The sequence below is a fragment of the Triticum aestivum genome, chromosome 1A (assembly GCF_018294505.1).
Source record: "Triticum aestivum cultivar Chinese Spring chromosome 1A, IWGSC CS RefSeq v2.1, whole genome shotgun sequence".
Lineage (NCBI taxonomy): Eukaryota > Viridiplantae > Streptophyta > Magnoliopsida > Poales > Poaceae > Triticum > Triticum aestivum.
Window position 1 is genome coordinate 74,191,911 of NC_057794.1, and position 10,799 is coordinate 74,202,709.

Genomic DNA, 10,799 nt, shown 5'->3' on the forward strand with positions numbered 1-10,799 from the left:
GCGCGCCAGCGCATCCACTGGGTGTAGTCCCCGAGTTTTGGGCCGGCTGCTGAGCAGGCAGCCGGGAACTCCAATTGGTGAGTTTCGAGTACTAACCTTTGTCTGAAATACTTGTTGCAGAACTATCACAACCTCCGTGTCACCGCCTTCAACCGCAACGTTGAAGAGTTGGGCAAGCGGACCGCCGACTTATCGGAGAGCCGGAGTGAGTCCTTTTTCTTCTTTGCGGGGCGCGCTAGCGCACCCGCGGGCTGTAGTCCCCGAGATTTGGGCCGACTACTGAGTAGTCGGGCCAGATCTCCCCGACGACCTTCTTTGTTGATGACTTAATGCCTTCTTTCTTCTTTCTCTTCAGAGGCCAACGCCACTCTTCAACAGCAGCTGAGTGAAGCCAACTCCGCGTTGCGCGCCAAGGGGGAGGAGTGCAGCAAGCTCGCCGCAGAGCGCGATCTGCTGGCCGCACAGTTGGCAGAGCAGAAGGAGCTGCTTAAGAAGACACAGAAGGAGGCGGAAGAGGCAGAGGCCGCCCTCCTGGCCGAGTTCGCGAGCGAGCGCTCCTCCTGGACTGACAAGGAGGCAATGCTGGCCTCCGGCTTCCACGAGATCGAGGACCTCGTCGACGGTGAGCTTCTTTGCTTTCCTTCTTCGAGCCGCCGACTATAGGTCGAGCCGACTCCTGGTTTTTTGACTTGTTCTTCATTCTTTCCGTCTTGGCAGACTTCTTCCCTGGCCACTCGCATGCAGCCATTCAAGCTATCGAGGCCGACCGCGAGGAGCGGAAGGCGGATGGCGCGGAGATCGCCGCTGATGCCCCTCGGACCCTTGAAGAGCATATTCTGAGCATTGGGCTCGCCTGCGGCCGGCCCACCAGATGCTGCGCCGGCTTCAACGTGTCGGCGCCCAAGCGATCGCCGCTCTGTGGACAGACGTGCAGGCTCCACGGACCCCCAGTCGGACTGCCGACTGGCTGGAGGTCGCGGCTGGCCGTCTTGAGGCCTGGAAGGGTTCCTCGGCCCGGGCCGGAGTGTGCCGAGCCTTGGAATTCGTCAAGGCATGGTATCCGGGGCTGGACCTAGACCGGCTGGCCACACTCCGATCAGAGGCCCAGCCGGAGCTGGCAGCCGTGGAAGACGCCCTTGTCAAGCGTGCGGCGGCGATCGCCGAGTACACCGACACCAGCATCTTTGTCCCCGAGCAGGCTGAAGACGGCGGGGAGGTACCGCTGGAGTGGTTTGGGCTAAACTCCGACTATGGCGAGGACTTGACAGAGGTGATAGGCTCCAGCGTCAACGAGGAAGACGAGGCGGAGGACAGAAGCAAGACGGAGGCACCGGAAGACGGAGCGGACGGCTAGCCTCAGCTCGACTGCGCCTCCAGCAACAAGCCGTGCCCGCCCGAGCCGACTGCCGCCGGAGGTGATCAAGCCGAGACCGCCCAGCCGGCCGCCCCAACATCCAACACCGCCGTCTCCTCCGATCCTCCAAACCCGTCTGCCGCCCCCTAGGCTGCCACCTTGTCTTTGTTTTATCTGTTCTAATTGTCTTTGAAGAACTTGTTAATTCACATAATTCCACCCATGGGGTGTATTTTGAAATTCTGCTCAAAGATTCGGCCAAGGGCCTTTGTTATGTAAATATTCATCCGACTTCTATCTTTTCTTGCTCATTGCTCTTTTGGCCTTTTCCTTTGCCGTCTTCCCTCAATTGCCGTCTTTGTCAGTCGGACAGCCGCTCTGCGGACTGCTGCTGGATCAAATTCTTGGTCACTTTGGGAAGGCAAGTACTTAGCCGTTTTTAGAGTTGTTTAACAAGTCGGATAGAAGGCGGCAAGACGACTATTCAAGAGTCGGTTTGCGAAAAAAGGCTGGAAGCCGGCCTTAAGCTATGTTTATGCTTTGAGCCCTTAGCCATTTTTCATGTGGACGCCCATTCTTCCTTACTCCTGCCCACCAGACGGTCGCTCTACGAGCTGCGGCTTCTGGCAGGAGACGGCTTAGACGCCACACACTACTTGTTCGGCTGCAGGAAGCATTTCATAGCGCAGGACGGCAAGTCCCCGGGCTGACTAGTCGAACCCGGTGCCAAGTGGCATAACAAAGAGTAATATACTCAAAGGCATATTTCTTATCATATAGATAAAAGAGGGTAGTCCCCGAGCTCTTCTCAAGGGCCCCGAAGTCTTGGTACTTTTAATACAAAAGGTAGCGTGATATATACTGCGCTTAACTGTAATATTTTCGGAGGAGATTTGCATTCCATGGCCGCTCTATCTCTTTGCAGGAGTCGTCCCTCTTGCGTGCTCGGGGCTTCTGAGCGTCGATCAAGTAGTAGGACTCGTTGCCCAGCACTTTGCTGATGATGAAGGGGCCTTCCCAAGGCACCGACAGCTTGTGCTGGCCAGCTGTTCGCTGGATTAGTCGGAGCACGAGGTCGCCCTCCTGGAAAGACCTTGGCCTGACCTTCCTGTTGTAGTATCTGCATAGGCTTTGCTGGTAGATGCTGGACCGGCTGAGTGCCAATAGCCGGCCCTCTTCCAGCAGGTCGACACCGTCTTGTCGTGCTTCTTCTGCTTCTTCCTCGGTGTACATGGTAACTCGCAGGGAATCGAACTCTATGTCCGTTGGGATGACGGCTTCAGCACCATAGACGAGGAAGAAAGGCGTGAAGCCAGTTGACTCGTTTGGAGTCGTGCGCAGAATCCAGAGGACGGCTGGCAACTCATCAAGCCAGCAGCCAGCCAGGCGCTCCAGAGGCTCGACCAGTCGGGGCTTGATGCTGGACAGGATGAGGCCATTTTCTCGCTCCACCTGGCCGTTTGACTGTGGATGGGCGACGGACGCTAGGTCCAGCCGGATGCGCTGTGTCGCACAGAAACGGGCCAAGGTGCCTTTGGCAAAATTCGTGCCGTTGTCGGTGATGATGCTGTGTGGTATGCCATATCTAATTGTGATGTCGGTGATGATGCTGTGTGGTATGCCATATCTAATTGTGATGTCGGAGATGAAAGTCACGGTAGTTGGACCATTCAGTTTCTTGATTGGCTTCTCTTCTATCCACTTGGTGAACTTGTCCACCGCGACAAGTAAGTGAGTTAAGCCACCTCGTGCCGTCTTGAATGGTCCCACCATGTCTAGGCCCCAAACTGCGAAAGGCCAGGCAATGGGGATGGTGTTGAGTACAGAAACCGGCTGATGCGGCTTGGAGCGGAACTTTTGGCACCCTTTGCATTTTTGGACCAATTCCTTGGCCTCTTCTAAGGCCGTTGGCCAAAAGAAACCGTGTCGAAAAGCTTTGGCGACGAGTGCTCTTGAAGCCGCATGGTGGTTGCACTCGCCTCGATCGATGTCTTTGAGAATTGCTTGGCCTTGCTCTGGCTCTACGCAGCGCTGGTAGACACCAGTGACGTTGCGCCTGACCAGCTCTCTGTTGACTATGGTGTAGGCTGCCGCTCGGCGTTGTACTTGCCGAGCTAAGGTCTCATCAGTCGGCAGCTCTTTGCTCACCAGAAATTTGAGGATGGGTTGGGCCCATGAGGGTGCTGCTATTTCTTCGACTGTCAGAACTGCGACTTGGACGAGGGCGGCTGGGCTGGGAGGCGGCGGGCTGGAGTCAGCAACCGCTTGCTGGATTAATGAAGTCCCCGGGCCAACTGGTGCAACCCTTGGGCCGAATTCTGGAGTCTTTGGGCCGGCCGCCGCATTCCCCAGGCCGGGTTCTGCAGTCCCTGGGCCGGCCTCGACTGTGGCGGCTTTGGAGCCATCTGCCAAAATCCCCGTACCGTCTGCCGGGGCTCTGGAGTCGGATCCGACTTCTTCGGGAGGAGCCGGCACAAATATGGAGTCTGATTCTGGTGAAGGCTTGACAGACGACTTGAGGAGGCGTTGAAGGGCGATGCCGGATGGTATTGCTTGGCGGGTAGAGCCGATTCGTGCCAAGGCGTCTGCTTGGTCGTTGTTGTTTCTTGGCACATGGAGGAACTCGCACCCCTCGAAATATCCACTTAGTTGCTGCACGAGGAAACGGCAACTCGCCATGTTTGCATCTTTGGCGTCCCAGTCGCTAGACGACTGCTGGACCAGTAAGTCCGAGTCGCCATAACACAGGATCCAGCGAATGCCAAGTTCTTTGGCAAGCCGGAGCCCGTGAATGAGCGCCTCGTACTCGGCGACGTTGTTGGAGGCGGCAAAGTGGATTAGCAGTGCGTATTTGAGCTTGTCGCCTTTAGGAGAAGTGAGGACAATGTCGGCTCCCAAGCCGGTGCGCATCTTGGAGCCGTCGAAATGCATCCGCCAATGGGTGGAGTCGGGCGCTGGAGGTAGGTACTGGGTCTCGGCCCAGTCGACGAGGAAGTCGGCCAGTGCTTGTGACTTGATGGCGGTGTAGGGCTGGTAGTGGATGGTGTAGGGAGCCAGCTCTATGGCCCATTTGGCCACTCGGCCAGAAGCATCTCGGCTTCCAATGATCTCGGCAAGTGGGGCCGTGCAGACCATAGTGATTGGATGCTCTTGAAAGTAAGGCTTCAATTTCTTGGCGGCAAAGTGCACGCCATAGCACATCTTCTAGTAGTGGGGGTAGTTCTGCTTGGAGGTCGACAACACTTCGCTCAGGTAATATACCGGTCTCTGGACAAGTAGTGCCTTGCCTTCCTCCTTGCGTTCCACTACAATGACTGTGCTGACTACCCGGCTGGTGGCGGCGATATACAGGAGCATAGGCTCCTTAGGAGTCGGAGCTGCCAGAACAGGTGGAGTAGTCAACATCTTCTTCAACTGGAGAAAAGCTTCATCCGCCTTGTGGTTCCACTCGAAAAAAGTGGTCTTCTTCATGAGCTGGTATAAGGGGAGAGCTTTCTCGCCCAGCCGACTGATGAATCGGCTGATGGACGCCAAGCAGCCGGTGAACTTTTGCACGTCCAGCAGTCGGCTGGGTACCTCCATCCTCTCAATGGCCTTGATCTTTACAGGGTTGCACTCTATGCCGCATTCAAAGACCAGGAAGCCAAGGAGTTGGCCGGCTGGTACTCCAAAGACGCACTTCTCAAGGTTGAGCTTGATCTGGAATTGGCGCAGGTTCTCAAAGGTCTCCTTGAGGTCTTCCAGCAGTGTTCCACGCTTCTCCGTTTTCACCACCACATCGTCCATGTAGACGTGGGCGTTTCTGCCGAGTTGCTTGAGGAGGCACTTCTACATGCAACGCTGAAAGGTGGCGCCGGCATTCCTCAAGCCGAACGTCATGGTGAGGTAGCAGAAGGCTCCAAACGGTGTGATGAAGGAGGTCTTCAGTCTGTCAGCCGGGTTCAGCTTGATCTGGTGATATCCTGAATATGCATCCAAAAAGCTCAACAGCTCGCATCCGGCTGTGGAGTCTATCACCTGATCAATTCTTGGCAAAGCAAATGGGTCCTTGGGGCAAGCCTTGTTGAGGCTTTGTAGTCAATACACATTCGCCACTGCTTGTTCTTCTTCAGTACTAGGACCAGGTTGGCTAGCCACTCTAGAAAGAATACTTCCATAATGAAGCCGGCTGCTAGGAGTCGGGCTATCTCTTCTCCGACAACTCTTCTCTTTTCTTCTGATAGGCGGCACAAGGGCTGCCTGACCGGCTTTGCATCAGATCGGACATGTAACTTGTGCTTGGTGAATTCCGTCGGTACACCTGGCATATCTTTGGGGGACCATGCGAAGATGTCCCGATTCTCATGGAGGAAATCGACGAGCTCGCCTTCCTATTTGCTGTCGAGGTTTGCGCCTACGACAGCGTACCTCTCTGGGTGCTCCGGATCCAAGGGTGTCTTCTTTGTCTCTTTGGCCGGCCTGAACGAACCCTCAGCCTCCGACTCCTTGGGCTTAGGCGACACCTCTAGCTGCTTGCCGGCCATCGCCACAACCCGGTCAAGGAGCCGCTTCTCGGCCGTGATCACCAGGGACTCGGCCAGCCGACTACCCTCAGTCGCACAGGCAGACGACTTCCGGTAGTCGTCGGCTACGGTCAGAATCCCCTTGGAACTGGGCATCTTCATTTTGAGGTAGGCGTAGTGGGGGACCGCCATGAACTTGGCCAGGGCGGGTCGGCCAAGTAATGCATGGTATGGGCTCTCGAGATCCACCACCTCAAACCAAACTGACCCTCGGCGGAAGTGATCTTTGTCTCCAAAGAGGACGTCCATCAGGATCTTGCCGATTGGTGAGCAGGAAAGACCAGGAACAATGCCGTGGAACACAGTCCGGCTGTTCTGAAGCTGTCTTTGCTTGATTCCTAACTTCTCCATGGTGTCCTTGTACAGGATGTTGATGCTGCTGCCTCCGTCTATCAGAACTCGCGAGAAACGAGTAGCTCGTCTATCCGTGGCAAAGGTGGCATCCAAGACCAAGGCATAAGAGCCCGGACTCGGTATCACCTCTAGGTGATCAGATCTGCTCCAGCTGATAGGCTTCTCGGACCAGTGCATGAACTCTGGTGTCTCTGATGCTACTGCATTCACCTCTTGTTGCTACAGCCGCCTGCTGCATCGATCATCAGCCACGCTGGTAAATATCACATAGGCTCCGTGCTCTTCGGGGTACTAGTCTTGTACTGCGCCGACTGGCCTGACAGCCGGCTGCTGGGGCGGAGGCGGAGGCTGCTGCCCAGCAGGCGGGGGAGGTAGGAGGCCATCTCCTTTGGCGATCCTGATGAGCCAGTGGCACTTCCGGGTGGTGTGATTCGACGGCTTCGCGCCGCTATGGAACTTGCAAGGACCATCCAGAGTCTGCTCGTATGAGAAAGCCGGCAACCAGTTGGGCTTGCCACCTTTCTGTCGCTTGGGTGGAGGCTGCCCATCCGGCTGCTGGTCTTCAACTGTCGCCACCTGCCGGCTGCTGGAAGCCGACTGCGGGGCCTTGCGCTTGTGGTCGTTCTACTGTTGCCGCCAACTGGCGTCTCCGGCCGGAGTTCTAGGAGCCTGAGGGGCCACTTTGCCAGTCGCGCTAACTTGAATCTCCGCCTTCATGGAGGAGTCGGCCGTGGCATACTTGTCTGCTATGATCAGCAGCTTGTCGAGGGTTTCTGGCTCGTCGCAGAGGAGCTTGTGCTTGAGGAGGGTGCCTTCTCTGCACCCGGCGGTGAAGTACTCGATAGCCTGCACCTCATGCATGCCCTCGCAGGAGTTCCGAAGCTCGGCCCAACGCGTGAGGTAGTCGCAAGTCGACTCGTTGGGGCCTTGCATGCACAAGGAAAGCTGATGAGGCTTGGGAGGACGCTTGTACGTGCTTGTGAAGTTGCGGACGAATGCATCGATGAACTCGACCCAGCTGTTGATGCTGCGGGACTTCAGGCTGTTCAGGCATGTCCGGGCCGTGCCCTGGAGCATGCGCGGAACGTATTTTACGGCGACACGCTTGTTGCCGTTCGCTATGTTGACAGCCGTGGAGTAGTCAACCAGCCAGTCCTCCGGCTTCACGGAGCCGGTGTACTTGGGCGTGTCTCTTGGGAGCGTGAACCCTTTGGGAAAGGGCTCGTCTCGAATGCGGGGCCCGAAACAAGGCGGACCCAACTCGTCTTCTTCTTCCAGTGCTAGGGATCGGTGAAGTCGGTCGATCCGGTGGTGGGCGTCGTTTTCTCCGACTCCCTCTCGGCGGCCAAGGCGGTCGCCGAGAGTCGGATGGTCAACAGGCGGCGGGGAGACTCGCCTTTCCTTGCGAGGAGGAGGAGGCGGACAGTCGTCCCGTCGTTCCACTGCTCTCGGGCGACCGTCTTGGTCGCGCTCTATGGTAATGTGAGTCCGACTATGGCTGACAGCCGGATCCTTGTCTTTCCTTCCTCGGGCGCCACCAGTCGGCGTCCGAGACGTCGCACCTTGATCTCGGCGTGGAGGCGGGTCGTCGTTTTGTCGCTGCGGAGCGTCCGTGCGGCAGCCGGCCTCGTTCTGCACGGCAGCCGCGTCGAGGAGCCGCTAGACTCGCTACGTCATCAGGCAGCGCTCTTCGCCCTCGAAGTTGTCCAGCTCGTCCGCTGCCACCTGGGCGGCTCGAATGTTCTCCGCAGGTGTGGCGTATACAGGGCGATTTGCCCCGAACAGGTTGGCGATGGCCACGCCGCGCTGCTGGACCGCGCCAAGGCGGCTGGGCCCAGCTGGGGCTGGCGAGCCACCCACAGCGCGATCCATCCCACACTGGTAGGCTTGTGACAAGCGTCTCATGCTAGCCAGCTTCTTCGCGCCTTCGACGAGCTGAAGGCGGCGCGCCTCCAACGTCTCCGCGTCAGCGTCTTCCGGAATGGGCGTAGTCAGGTCTTGCAGTGCCGCGCCAAGTGGGTCATGCGCTCCTCCGCCGGGAGGCTCATCATGACCGATGACGAGCACCTCGGTGACGGTGCTTCCGTCGCTCTCCGCGCGAGGGAGCAACTCATCATAGACCACCACGTTGGTGGGGAACGTGTCGAGCGACGCGGTGTCGGAGTGAACCAGCATCGGGTCGATGGAGCCTACAGACTCCAAGTCCACGGCAGGCTCGACGGCAACGTGGAGTTGGTCGAGGAGGCCCGCGAGGAGGCTCTTGGGGCCGCCCGTGCCTGCGTTGGATGCAGGTTAGTCGGAGAGGCGAACCTCGCCGACAAGATCGGCGAGGCAGCTAGCTGCGCAGGCGATCTCAGCGCCGTGCAGCGCGTCAGCGCAAACTCCGTCTGGCGTGCCGGGCTGGCTGTGCTCTCCTGGGAGGAAAAGGGTTCCCGTCCAGAGAAGGTCTCCGAACGATGGTGCACCATGCCCCACGGTGGGCTCCAAATGTCGAGGGTTGGGTGCGACATATGCCAAGGGATGGCTTATCATGGTGGGGGCGAGTAGAACGTCGCCGGTGCCTGGAAACGGGATAAGGCGAAGGCATGCACGCCGGTGAATTTTACCCAGCTTCGGGGCTCTCCGGGAAGATAATACCCCTACTGCTGCTCTGCGGGGTCTCCGCATGATCACTATGGCAAAGTGTTTACACGGTTGCTCCTCGAGCTGTTTCCTGGAGGTAGGAGAAGGCAAGGCTAGCTCTCTCCTTCCTATATGACCTGGTCTAGTGCTAATGGATTCCAACCCTTTGCATGGATGCCCTGGGGGGTTTATATAGGCCTACCCCCCAGGGGTACAATGGTAATCCGGCTGGGCACGGGCCCAGCCATTAGTCTCTCTAGCCGCCGTCTTATCCGCCGACTCCTGGGGCCTGCCGACTGGTGGGCCCCACCGACTGGCTCGGTACGGAGCCGACAGGCCGCGTCCGCCGCGGGCGGGTCTTGCTGGCTGTAGATTACTGTAGCCGTGCCTCCAATGACGCAGGCTCGGTCATGAGGTCGTGGCGACAGCTCCGCCGTCTGGCGGGCGATCACTATGGCCACTACCTGTCGCGTCTGATTAATGGCGCATGGGGCCCGTGGGAGGGGCCGGCGGACTCCTGGTGGCCGACTCCCATTCGTGCTGACTGGTGGCGCTCTCGCCGTCTTTCGTACGCCCGTCGACTGGTGGGACCCATCATCCCTGGGTCGTACCGGCAGGTCGTCGTGGGCAAGGACTCCGCCTTCTGGGGCTGACGTTAGGGCCGGAATGGCAATAGTGTCGCGCCGCATGGAGATCTCTGCGGGTACAGTGTACTGTAGCCACGCCTGCCCTTGGAAAAGGGGTGGGAGTGGACCTTACTATGGCCACTCCCCGTCCCATCCCTCTTTATGAGGGCATGGGGGTTGTTGGTGTCGCGGGCCGACTCCTCAAGGCCGGCTTCTCTGGAAGTCGCCAGTCAGGAGTCGGCTTATCCTGAAGTCGTCCCTGGGACGCGGCCGCGAGTGGGCAGTCGGCCGCCTCGCCGCCGACTCTCAGAGGGAGGCTCTTCGTCCTGGGGTCTCGAGGGGCGCAGTCTGCCTCAATGTCTTGAAAGGTTCTGGGCCTGGGTTAGCCTACCCGTGGCCCATTACTCTAACACGGCCTGTTTGAACACCTAGCATTCTCTGTTGGTGTGGTTGGCTGGTTTATCGGGGGTGCCATGAATTTGGCACGAGCGATCGAGTATGCGGTCCAAACTGGACGGGCCTAGATTGCTTCTTTTGAACGGCTTTTTCCGCTGACCGGATTTAGAGCCACTGAATCCGGCATTGACTGTCGTGTCTTCGGCGTTCTCACCGTTGTTGCGGCGCTTGTGTCTGTTGTGACATGGCTTGCCGTTGCTACCTCTGGCATTTGAATTGCCAGGATTTCTTGATGTGTTGTTGCTGCGAGCCAGCCAGCTGTCCTCGCCCGCACAAAAGCGGGTCATGAGTGTCGTGAGGGCTGCCATGGACTTCGACTTCTCTTGGCCGAGGTGTCGGGCAAGCCACTCGTCACGGATGTTATGCTTAAATGCCGCTAAGGCCTCGGCATCTGGACAATCGACAATTTGGTTCTTTTTAGTTAGGAACCGAGTCTAGAATTTCCTGGCTGACTCCCCGGGCTGTTGGGTTATGTGACTCAAGTCATCCGCATCCAGTAGTCGCACATAAGTGCCCTAGAAATTGTGAAGGAATGTGTCTTCCAAGTTCTCCCAACTGCCAATGGAGTTTGCCGGCAGGCTATTCAGCCAATGCCGAGCCTGTCCTTTGAGTTTTAGTGGGAGGTACTTGATGGCATGTAGATCATCACCGCGGGCCATGTGGATGTGGAGAAGGAAATCTTCAATCCATACCGCGGGGTCTGTTGTGCCATCATATGATTCAATGTTTACGGGTTTAAACCCTTCTGGGAATTTGTGATCCATTACTTCGTCAGTGAAGCATAGGGGGTGTGCGGTGCCTCTGTGCCGGGCTATATCGCGACGC